The 12,826-nt window shown below is 40.2% G+C and overlaps 1 protein-coding gene across 1 annotated transcript in view; it reads right to left on the bottom strand.

The window, feature by feature from the left end:
- The window catches only part of MACO1 (macoilin 1), a 67,001-nt gene that overhangs the window by 52,979 nt on the left and 1,196 nt on the right, over positions 1 to 12,826 (bottom strand). The window lies entirely within an intron of this gene.

The raw sequence follows: 12,826 nt of genomic DNA, 5'->3' as shown, positions 1-12,826 counted from the left end.
CCACTTTGTTACCAGAGAAAGGTGACTATGGATCATAATTTCCTCTGTATGTGCACTGCCGTATTACTGACAGGAACTCTCAGGGGTGTAGACACTGGGTGTTAACACTGCACTACTTGTGCACCATGTTTCTATAAATAAATAGAATATATACACCTACACTAGCTGCTAGAGACATTCTACCTTTTAGATGGGTACCTGCTCCTGCTGTATTGTGTGAAGTGGCCCTCTGACACTATAGTTCTTCAGCTGTGTCTATTTTAATATTTTATTAATTCATCAATGCACCACAATGCAGTGGTGTACCCCTTTAAAATAAGGTGTATTTGTCTTTGCTTAGCTTTAAAATTATCACGTCATTACAGTGGTACCTCGGGTTACATACGCTTCAGGTTACAGACTCTGCTAACCCAGAAATAGTGCTTCATGTTAAGCACTTTGCTTCAGGATGAGAACAGAACTCGTGCTCTGACGGCGCAGCGGCAGCAGGAGGCCCCATTAGCTAAAGTGGTGCTTCAGGTTAAGAACAGTTTCAGGTTAAGAATGGACCTCCGGAACGAATTAATTACTTAACCTGAGGTACCACTGTATTGAGAAGCTGATCTATGAAAACTGTTTTCACTATGAAAACTGAGCAGCAGCCAAACAAGCAAGAATTTAAGTTTCAGCACCTTCAATTGAACACACACACACACACACACACACACACACACACACACACACAGCATGCTAATTGTTCAAAGTACTTCATATACATACTTGCTGGTAAGAAAACCAAGGTAGATCAGACTCCTCCATACTGCAGATGAGGTTCAGAGAATATTAAGTTGCCCTGCATTTAGCTAGCTTGGTGGCGAAAGGCAAAAAAGAAAAAAGAAAAAAAAGAGAGCTACATATGCACATGCATTTGAAAGGATTGGTGCAGGAGGGAACAGTATTCTGTTCTTCCTCCACATCCAACATAGAAATCAAGTGGGTGGCTACAGGAGAGAAGCCCCCTCCTCCACACCCAGCTTCTTCAAGACAGATTGAGCCTCCTCTGCAAGCCCCCATCCCCAAAACGTAATAAACATAGTTGTTCTTAAAGTTTTTAAAAGCTCTTATTTTATTTTTAAAATTGTTTTGCTGTGCTGCTTTGTCATTTTCTGCACTGGGCTCCTTTTGAAGGATAGGTGGGATAAAGTTGTAATAAGCAACAACAACCAGTTGCCTATTTGAAACAACAAGCAGGACATGATGTACCATTCAGTACATCAGAAAGTGATAAGCATATGCTTAATAATCCCATAGAAATTGATGAGAGCACTCAACTTGATTGGACTATGCCTCCCACATATATTTGAAATAAGTCAACTATAAAACATTGTAAAAGAAATGAATTCCTATGCCACATGTGAAAAGGGAGAAGAGGGGAAGAATCAAGTTCTGCCTCCCTCCCTCCCCCTTGTTTAAAGAGCACCTTGGGTAAGAGAAGCAACATCATTTAATCAAAATAAGTAAAACAGGAAGAAAGCATAAGACTTTGATTATCATATTGCTTACACTATCTGTGGGAGTTCATTAAATATCTATGCTATTCCTCCATATGGAATAGGATAAACTCAAGTATCTGAGAGCATGGTTTGTATAAAGCAAGGGTTGTCAACGTGGTACCCACCAGATGATGTGGATTACAATGCTCAGCATCCTAAACTAGCATGGCTGACAGCTAGGGATTGCAGGAGCAATAGTCCAAAAATCTGGAGGGCACCATGTTGGCAACCCCAGTATAAAGAAATCATTGCAGATGGATATGACAACAAGATGGAATCCATGGTGTGTTAAAAAGCAAGCATGGAGTGTCAGGGTACACTATGATGAAAGTGACTCTGTATGTGACCTTAGTGGCCATTCTGGAACAAAGCAATATTAAAAAATGCTAAATTACTATACAACAGATTCACTTGTGGATTGAACAGAGACAGATAATATTTATCACATGATATGTGTTAATTGGTATTCCAATGCCAGAATGTCTTTGTTATCAACAACCATTTTGTTAATTACCATCTTTAATTAGCAACTTGTCACTGTACTTTTCTCCATTTCATTTCCCTATGACCTCATTCTTTCATGTATTCATTCACTGTTTACAATCCCCACCTTCCAAACAAATGTGTAGATAGATAGATAGATAGATAGATAGATAGATAGATAGATAGATAGATAGATATACACCTGCAACTCAAGGTAACAGTTCATGCAACTGATGAAGTGGACTGTAGTCCACAAAAGCTTATGCCATAATAAATTTGTTAGTCTTTAAATTTCCACAAAACTCTTTTGATGTTTTGAACAGAGGAAGAATACATAAAAATGGAAATCAAAATCTATCAGTTTAATTTCAAACTCCTCTCAAAACTAAACCTGCAGAAGATTGGCATTAAGTGCTATCAAAGCTATGCAATGTTACAAAGAGCTGCATCAACAATGAAATGAAGGCTTTATTACAGGTGGTGTCAAGGAATAGAGACGTCAAAGGCTATTTTTAACAAAAAATAAGCAGTTACAAATTAAGAGTGCAAAGAATAAGAGGAGAGAACATATCAAATTGAAGAATGTCACTTTGAGATAAAGACTTTTAATACAGGCAAACGAGGAGAAAAAACAGAAAAGCCCAATCAACTCAAGATGACTGAAAGATTGTACACACACAGTTTTGGCAGCAAGCACCACTCTTTACATATGAGAGATATGACAACAAGCAATCAGAAAGTAGCACATGCCAATTTCTTAACTACAGTAACTAGATGGGGAAATGGGGGTAGGGAAGTTCCAGCAAAAATGCCAAAGGGAAATAATTAATATTTGGCAACCCCAAATATTCTAGAGAAAGATTGAAGTTATAAAAAAAAAAGGCAGTTGCCTCATACCAGAGCAATATGATGCCACAGTCTATGAGCATTTAGTTAAAACTCCTCCTTATATCTGCTAGTCTGCCTAAGAAAAGGGGAGGAGAAGCTAAGTAAGTTTTTGTGAAGGTTCTCTGCCTGACCTTACTGAGGGGCAATTCTTTATCATCCTACGTTCAATGTAAGCCTACACAGTAACACAACTGTACATAATACTGGGAAAGCAGGATTGATAATACTAGTCTGTTTTCAGGCAACCATTCCAAAATTATCTATCGTCTGCTCAGAAAGGATATTTAGTGCAGTAATGCTGGCATTTGTACATTTTAGAGCTCATGTAGGTAAAGAACTGCAAGTTTTGAAAACTCAAATACAGATAAGACTAGCTTCAGAGAGAGGCAGCTAGGTTCAAACTCTTCTTGCTGGGTTATTCATCCATGCATTTCTAATGTTTGCATTCCGAAACAGTGCAGAGAATTATATTACCGTATTGGCCTGAATATAAGCCTCACTTTCCCCCCCAAATTCCGACCGTAAAAAGTTAAAGTGTGGTTTAAATTCACAACCTTACAAAAATGGGCTTTTACGATATCGCTGCTGAAACAGACATATGGTAAAATGAAACAGGTTTGAGTGCCTGTGGAATTTTAAGGGAGTGGCTTATATTTGGGTATTGTCTTCCCCCCCCCCTTGAATTTTAAACTTGCGGCTTATATTCAGGTGCAGCTTATATTCAGGCCAATAGGGTATTTTTTTCTGAGTGTGAACCCCTCCTAATTGGGGCTGAATTGTGCTTTTAGCAATGTTGCTGGAAGATAACTCTTTAGACAAGGAGGACCACACAAGTGTGCTTGAAGCAATTATGGGCAGGTTACACAAGAAGATGGACTCCCAGCCTTCCACACTACAGCAGCACTGAACCAGTAAGAAGGAATATAATGCAGGCTTCTAGGACAAGGCCTTGTAAACTTCAACACTGTAAAAAATCAGCTCATTTATAGTTGCTTTAGACCACTGGTATTCAACTGGGGGTTCAAGACCCACTAGTAGGACCCACTAGCAGCTGAACAAGACCACTACCACCATGCAAATATATGGTAATAAATAGATCCCCAACTGCATGTTTGAGTGCTCATCTCAAAAAGTTGAAGATACCTGTTTTAGAGCACCCATTGAAAAGATACACACCATCCATCTTCCTCTTAAAAAAAAGAGAGAAAAGAGAATTATAAGAACTAATTTCATCACCATTCCAGGCTATCCCTTTGAAAGACTCCATAATATAAGCTTTGTCTATATGCTTTTTGTTTTTGTTTTGTTTTGTTTTGTTTTGTTTTGAATTTAGCTTCAATTCTATTCCAAAATTTGAATATTACATACCATAAACCAGCAGAGCCTTTAGAAACGGGGGGGGGCTGTTGTTATTTATGGCGGCAGCAACAGCACCACCGTAGTGTGTCTTGACACTTCAGATGTTTTCAAGAAAAGAATGTCTCCATCAAAGGGAGTTCAGTCCTGGGAGCAGTCACTTAGTGGACAAGGAAAATGGAATTAAGTATATGTCTTTAATACAACTAAATTGAATTAACTGTAAATATCACTGTAAAAATGGTTCTTTACTGAAGTCCTGAGCATCAGCGATGGAGCATATGCCTGCGCTGCCCAGGGTGGGTGCGCTCCTGAGGGGGACATGGCATGGAGAGTGCCCTCCCAGGCACGGGATAGCCACTCGGGTGCCCAGAACGGTGCGTGTGCCAAGCAGCCAGGGCCAGAGCGAGCCACCCACCGGGGCGGATCGTGCCACCCATGGCGGACATTCGGTTTGGGGTAGGCTTGGGAGTCGTGGGCAGGCGGAGTGCTGAATGTCACCCCCCTCAGTGACGGCACCCGGGACTGTCTGCCCCCACTGCCCCCCCTTCCTACGCCCCTGCTGAGCACTGATGTTTTAAGTGCCTTGCCACTGAAGCCAGAAACACCATTAGGTCCATTAATTCCAATGGGTTTACTCTACTCTGAATAAAGCTTAGTTGGCTACAACCCAGAATTTTTACTTGCCTTTCTATTATCATTATGTCTGCATACAAGTTGAAGAAAAATACAGTATAGGAACATGTTGTTGTTTTTCTAAATTCTGTTAGGAAATTGTTGTGAATCTTGGTCAGCTCTCTCCCAGCCAGTCCTATGATCCACTGTACTAATACCCCTTGTTCACTGTGCTATGACTGAAGTGGTCCCTTAGGACTGAGCTGTCCAAAGAATTAGATAAAGACTCTTATAGGCATGAGTCCAGATGTGACGAGGAAGAAAAACATCCCCTTCTCTCTTTTACCACACAGTTCAGCAAAGTAGCTCCCCTACTGTGCAGGCCGCATTTCATGTACAACTATGATACTACTATATAAAGATTGCTGCTACTTTAAGGCAGATCAAGAAAATACCCTAACTTGAAAGTGTGCAGACCATGACTAATGTGATTACATGCAGCATTCCTCTCATGTCATGACCTACTGATTATAGAGTCAGGATAGGTGATATAAGAAAGGACAGAAGAGGAAGAACATTAAAAAAATAATAAGAAAAAGCATCTTTGATATGCATCAAAGAGGCTAATCCTCATTAGCACACGCTTCTCCTTTCTCAAACGGCATTTAGAGTCTGTCAAGGAGGCATGCTTGTAGAAACTGTCAGTAAGAAATGAAATGACAAATAGGAAATAAAAGTTACAGTCCAGGTAAAACAAGCCCTAAAATCAGCATGATTCATCAGTACTGGGGACATACATAGAGCTGGCACATTGGGAAATGACAAGAAGAATAAAACTTCTGGCATTCCATTACAATCCCTTCCTGAAACAGAAAACTTAAGATGAAATTCATGATTTATAAGGGTCTTCTAAAAACTGATCAGAAATTTTAGTGGCTATGCAAACAGAGTATTTTGCAATTTCTGAAGCGTTTCACTTCTCAACTAAAATACTCTCAAAATGTTTTTGCTATCCAAAAAGGAAAAGAAACTGAATATTTTAGAAAGAGTATAAAAATGAATTTTTAAATGCTAAAGGTAAAACACGTCAAGAACAGGAGCCCATTTTGCACAATGGCTCCAACAACAAATCTACAGACAAATGTGAGTTTCTAAACAGGATTTAGATAAGAGATGGCCAACAGTACTGCATCCAGCATATGCCAAGTCACAGATGGGCAATGTGGTACTGCCCAGGCCAGCAGCAATATGTGAAGTGCCAATAGCTATGCACAAGGCTCTGCGCACAAGCTGGTCAGGCACACATTAGTCTCCCAAGCACTGAATGGAGGTCTCCATCTTGTGTCACAGAAGCTACTGGGGCATCCCTCCCTTAGAACTCAGAAGACTGAGGGGTGGGGTGGCTCTGAAATGACACTATACTCTAATGTGTGCTGCATTGACCTTAGACAGTGCTGGGGCTTGAAAATGGATCCAGGCTGCCCCAATTTAGACAAAGATATTCAGGCTACATTACAGAAAGAAGATTCCTAAGCACAAAATGCCTATTAATGAACTGTAATCTACAGACTGCACTGAAGAAACCCATGCAGGAATTTCAGTACATTAGTGTTCACCATAAAAAGAAATATCCGTTTTATATGTATTTGCTCCTACCTACTGCATCTACAGATCCCAAGTGTACTATAAATAGAACCAACAGATTATCACGGCCCATGATTTTCAACAATCTGCTTTTCAGCTCTTTCTGAACATCTAAAATTCTCCTTCAAGAATGTTTTAGTCATACAACTGAATTCAATATCCCTTTTCTTTGCTTTTGCTAAGGAATTCCAAGTCCACCATCACCACTAGCAGAACTCCATTTTGACCAGCAGGCTCAAGAATGCCTAAGAAATCACTCAATGATCCACCACTTAAGGAAACATTGAAAATTCAATTCTTAAAATAAAAAAAACTTGGATTTAAATATTCTTGATGCAGCATGATCAATGTCACATTATTTTGCTATTTCAGAACACAAACAATGTGTCTCTGACATCTAGAATGCAATTTTGAAACACTAATGAATTTTTTTAAAAAAAATGTAATAAAAACTTGCCAATAAATCTGGATTATTGTTTTCAATTTCTAAGCATTGTACATTGCCTTGGAGCACAGGGTCAACTTATAAATAACTACATAATCATTTTAGACCAAGTTTGGAGCAAGCCTTACAATATGCTAGGGATTGCTTACTGAAAGGATATCCCACACCTCAAAAAATGAACAGTGTACTACCTTCCCACTTTGATACTGCAAGTCTCACCCACACATGCTTCTTGACGCAAAAAGCGATCAAATGAATGTACAGTGTATTCAAAGTAAAGAACACTTGAAAGACAGTACAATTTCTTTCTTTAAATATCACCTGCACAGGATTCTCTCCCCCCCCCCCTGTTTCTTTTGCAACCTCTTGCATTTTCGTTGCTTTGCTTTCCCAAAAGGAGTAATGTTGCAGAAAAATATTTCAGATGAAAACCTGCACAACTAGTCCCATGAGACCATGGGATTTGTTTAGACTTGTTTTTCCTGAGCAGCAGACCCACCCCCATCCTACTGGGTGGACCACATAGCAGACTATTTTGGAAGTTGAGAGGAGTTGGTGAAACTCTTAAGAGAGGGAAGATATCAGCTATTTAACTTAAAAATTATACTGGCCGCATTTACATAGCTGCAGTAGAAGGCCAAGTGAGAAGGCACAGGGTACTTCATCAGCTTGGCTTGGAGCAATTACCACTTGACTTTTCCCCTCCCCAAACAATGACCATCCCATCCGGTCATTTTATCAATTATGTAAGAACAGGTGCCTACTTTCCGTATTTTTGTTATCCCACCCTATCATTTTCCCTTTTGCATTGTGTCTATTAGGTTGCAAACATGTGGGCAGGGACTGTGTGTGTGTGTGTGTGTGTGTAAACAACACCTAGAAAATGTCCTCTGATGAACTTAAATAGTTCCTTGAATCCCAGACTTTAAATGAATATGCACCAGCTCAGCATAGATGTCTAAATTCATGGATACCAGCACAAATTAATGGATTCCGGCACAATACTAAATAAGAATAATACTAAATAATAATAATAAAATCCAGCCCTAGAACTGGCTGTTGTAGAAATAATATTATTTTTAGTAATGATACTTAGCATTTATGTAATGTTTTAAAAGCATTCAAAGTAAAGCATGTCAGTATATCCCCTACTGCAGCTGAGAAGAGCAGCTTGCCTACAGCCACCCTTTCAGTTTATATCTGAAGTAACATTTGAACTGGGAACTTTGGTAAGATATACAGGTGGTTAGAGAATTGGTTATGGCCAGCAAGATCAAAGTTCAAAACTCAACTTTACCATAAAGCTCACTGTGTAACCTTGGGGCAGTCACTCTCGCCCAGCCTAATCTACTTCACAGAACTGCTTTGAGGAGGAGATGAATTACCCACAGTCTCTGTACATCCCCTTGAGTTCAATGAATCACAGAATCATAGAATTGTAGAGTTTGAAGGGACCCCAAGGTCCAGCAGCAGGAGCACAACAGAAGCATCCTCTGGATAGAAAGCTAAATCCTGCTAAATTTTAGATTTTGGGTGTTCTAGAAACACCACCAATATTTTACACACACCCCCCAAAAAAAATCAAGCAAGAGCTTTTGTTAACAGTAAAGCACAAATACAAAAACAAAAAAACCCACCATTCCTAGAAATGAAAAAGTCAACTAGCAACAAGCATTCAAATTTACAGGGCTGTGGACATTAATAATTCTAATAATTGGAAAAGGGTAATTATTTTTTGAAATCCTTACAGAATCTTATGTTTCTCTTTCACAACCTGAAATACTGTAAGTGAATATATCTCCTAATTGGTAGTTACTAATAAGCAACCACTTCTCACTATCCCTTAGCATTAGCTGCTTTATACCAAACCTCATACAGGCAGAGATATTATGCATCCACCTCAGTTGGAAGCCAGTGCAATCTACTCTAGAAATATGACGACAGAGAAAGCTGATAGCTTATTCAACATGCTACTGTTTATCACAAACATCAATGTGAACAGGCAAGTCTGACAATGTAATACAGACCTGCAACACTTTCCTCAAGTGACCTACTAATCAACAGCATTTTGTCTTTCTGACACACTTTATCAGATCCTCTTTGGGCCTGGGAGTCTTTTCCTTTCACCCTCAGGCAACTGTGCTGTGTTCATCCACCCCCAACATCTCTGCAGGAATATTCAAAATAAAGCAAACAAACCTATTTTGCTATTGGCAGGGAAAAATAAAACACAAGGAATATATTCTGCTGCATTAGGATTTAAGAAATGCAGGAAAAGGGCTAAAGTCATAAATTAATCTGCTTAATAAATTAACCAAATGTCTGTAGCACATGTTGACCAGCTTACACATGTTCAACAGGCAAGTTGACTGTATTAGCCTCATATCTGCAGAAAGGGCATAACTGCTAAATTAAAATAAACTGCTGTGACCTTGCAAAGCAGGATCCACAAAGCTGAAGCCACACCACCACACACTGAGAGCAGGGGCGATGTTCCTATGGCTTACACAACCCTCTGTAGTACATATGTGATTAGCACTGGCTTTTGCTGTGTTATTCCCTAGCATGTGCAAAGGACAAAGTCTCCCTGGTCTTTTCCTTCCATTATTTTTAAAACATGTAACATCTTCCACTGCCACCCCCTCCAGATGTTCTGAGACTCCAACTTCCATCAGTTGAAGATAGCAAAACAATGTTTTGTAGCCCAACACTTCTGGAGGGCATAAAGTTGAGAAAAGCTGATCTACATAAGCTTGAGCTCAAATGGGACAGCTTGTAATAATCATAGCTAACAAAGAGAATTTACACTTCAGTGGCTAGTTCTACACACAGGTAAATTAACATTAAATTGTTGGGAGGGCCAAACCCCACCTCTGATAAGATCCTGCTGCTTGCTGTACAGTAAGAAAGGTAACAGAGAAGCACTGTTCTGGTGTTTGTGTGTAAAGTTTTATACACATGTATTAAAGTAATTAATGTTCTTAAGCAATCACTTATGCTATCTTTTTATAACAAAATTGTGACTTCAATTGGGCAAAGTCTTTGAGAAAAACCAATTTCTCATGGTTTAGTCTTGTCCCAATCTACGGTATTCTTTAAGATGGCCAATTATGGACATAGCCAGGATTTTTGTATGGGGGGTAGGCCTTTTGTTAGGGGGGCAGAACCTTAGTTTGTTATGTATTTTAACTTATTTTCATTGATTTGGGGGAACAGCTACGCCCATGTGGTTAAGTCAGTGGCTACTGTGAAGGCAGAAGTCATAAACTGCATAACATTGGGTATTAAGCTGAGGTTTTGCTTGGTCTCTTTTCCAAGTCTCAATAGAAACATAGTTTCTTAGGCTTTGTCAATGACAACTGCAATTTTGTTCACATCTATTAGGCCCCTTGTAATTGTACAAACTGACAGCATAACAGCACTTCTGCAAGTTGTGCATAATTTTAACACCTGATGAACCAAAAACTGTGAGTCCTGGCTGTAAGAAGTAAATAGAGCAAGGTAAATAGAGATGGCTCTAGCCAACAGTCATTTCTCTAACTTAAAAAAGAAGCTCCCCAAGACCTGTTTAATAGCAGATGGGAAATAGCCATGGAAAATCCTGAGACCCACTCACCAGAGAATATGAACAATATCTTCATCATTGCCTTTCACTCTGACACAGCTTTAAAAATAAGTCACCATACAAAAACGGAAGACGACACAAAAAGAAAGTGAAATAACACAACTTGGGAAGGAGGTGTGAATCAGAGCATCTCCTGAATAGATATGAGTATTCGCAAAGAAGGCAAGAACATATCAGGCAAACTTTTCATTCATGAAGCGATATAATATAGCATAGCGTGACGGGACTGAAAGAAACATTAAGATGAGCACAAAAAAGGTTAAATGAAAAAGGGATAGTGGCCTAAGAAGAGACATCACAAGGAGAAGAAGTCAGTCATTTGAAAGACTGTTTGGAAGTCCTAAGGGGCAGGAAGGGGCTTCAGTGTTAAAAAACATGTTTTGATCACATACTTGTGGGAGTATTCAGCATATATTCAATAAGAGGGCACAGTGGGAAGGTAGTTAGGGACATGGGATGGAATTGTAGCAGTAAAAACAAATGCAAGGGAGAATCTGAGAGCCTATCTGGTGTGGGGTAAAAGAGGACTGCCAGTTTCTGGAGGGTCTTCCTCATTGCTGTGAAAGGTGTGTTAGAGGAAGATATGTGCGTGGGTGGGTGTCCTTTGGAGCACATGGGGAATCTGTGTCCCTCCAGATATTGTTGGACTACAACTCATGTCATCCCTGACCACTGGACACACTGGCTTGGTCTGGGTGGGGGAAGCATAATGAATGGGGAAGTTGTAGGTCTGTCATGGCACAGAAGGTGGAGAACTCTTAAGGGTAGGACTATCAATGTGCAAGTGAATACACAGTGGAATGGGGACTTCAGCAGAATTTGCGAGGGCAGGGTTTGAGAGTCAGGCCTGTCACTGTAAAAGTGGCTCAAATGAGTATGGGGTAAGTGGGATCTCGGTCAGTGCAGAGGACAAGGACACAGTGGGTGGATGACTCTTAACAGCAAGAATTGTCAGTATGTGTCTGGGATACAGTGCATTATACCTAGGGAAAGGTATATCAATGTGTGTGGGGTAGACTCTTAAGAGTATGGCTGTCAATGCAGGACAGGGTTGAGCACTGTGGCAGGTTTGATTGGATGGGACAAGCAGGAATAGAAGTATGACAATCACTGCAGAGGATGACAAATGAACTGCAATCTGACAAATATATCAATAGAAATACAAAGGAGGGAAAATAATAGTGGAAGCCTAAAGGACCTTTGAGTTAGGGGCAGTGGTAGTTGAAGGGTGGGTGGAAGGCCACACAACTGAAGTGGGGTGGGGCTTCAGAATACAGTACCAATCTAGAGTAGCATGAGTGACAAAACTGAGAGCAAACAGGACTACCACTCTATGGAAAGTGTGACTTCAAAGTAAAATATAAATGAGGAAACTCTTAAGGGCAAGAATAGTCAGGGTTGTGGGTGCCCAACTGATGGGTGTGATTGCATTCTAGGGAAAAGTATTCATCTATGTGGAGAAAAACAGTGAATGGAGGCCACTAAGTGTAGGGTAGTCAATGTAACTGAAACCACAACTGTGGTGAGGACATCAAATGACGGTGTGAGAGCAAAATGACTGGAAGAGCACTAGCACTGTAGGGAAGGTTGTATGGAACGGGTTAAGAGAAAGGCATTAGAGGGGGGACGATCTGTCTGGTACTGTTTCTAGAAACACTTAAATTGCAAGAGTTGTGGGGCGCGGAAGAAATGGCAACTAAAGAGGAGGTGTGGTTTCAGGGAAGAGGGGTGGGGGATATTTCAATAGAATGCAGAGCATCATTCAATTAAGCCTCTTAAAAAGAGAACGGGTATGTGTGTTGTTAGGGAGATCATAGAGGAAAGCTTCCCACAATTGGGAGAAGGGGAACCAAGTTCTAAAGACAACTATCTTGGGGGAGGTGGAAATTGAGCCAGAAGTGAAGCTTCTGAGGCCACAAAGCATTTGTGTGTGTGTCACTAAATAGTTTGTCCTGTCTTTGTTGCAGCATTAAAAATACAATAATTATCAGCAATGATTTGAAGACATTCTAACAGATGCATGGGAAGATAAAGCGTAAGAACAAGTAGCCTGTTTGTGTGTTTGCACACACATTGGAGTGGGGGCTATGCTGTAGCTTCACAAGAGAGTAATGGGATGGGAAATCTGTCAACAGAGATTGCCCCTGTGAAAGCCTCAAAGCAAGAGTTGTCAGTGGTAGATGTGAGTATAGACAAAGTGTGGGGAACTTTTGGCCCAGCAAGCTTGGCCAATGGTCA

The sequence above is a fragment of the Podarcis melisellensis genome (genome assembly GCF_964234715.1).
Source record: "Podarcis melisellensis genome assembly, chromosome: 8".
NCBI classification, from domain to species: Eukaryota; Metazoa; Chordata; class Lepidosauria; order Squamata; family Lacertidae; genus Podarcis; species Podarcis melisellensis.
Note: the sequence above shows the minus strand (reverse complement) of the source record. Positions and strands in the feature narration are given on the sequence as shown.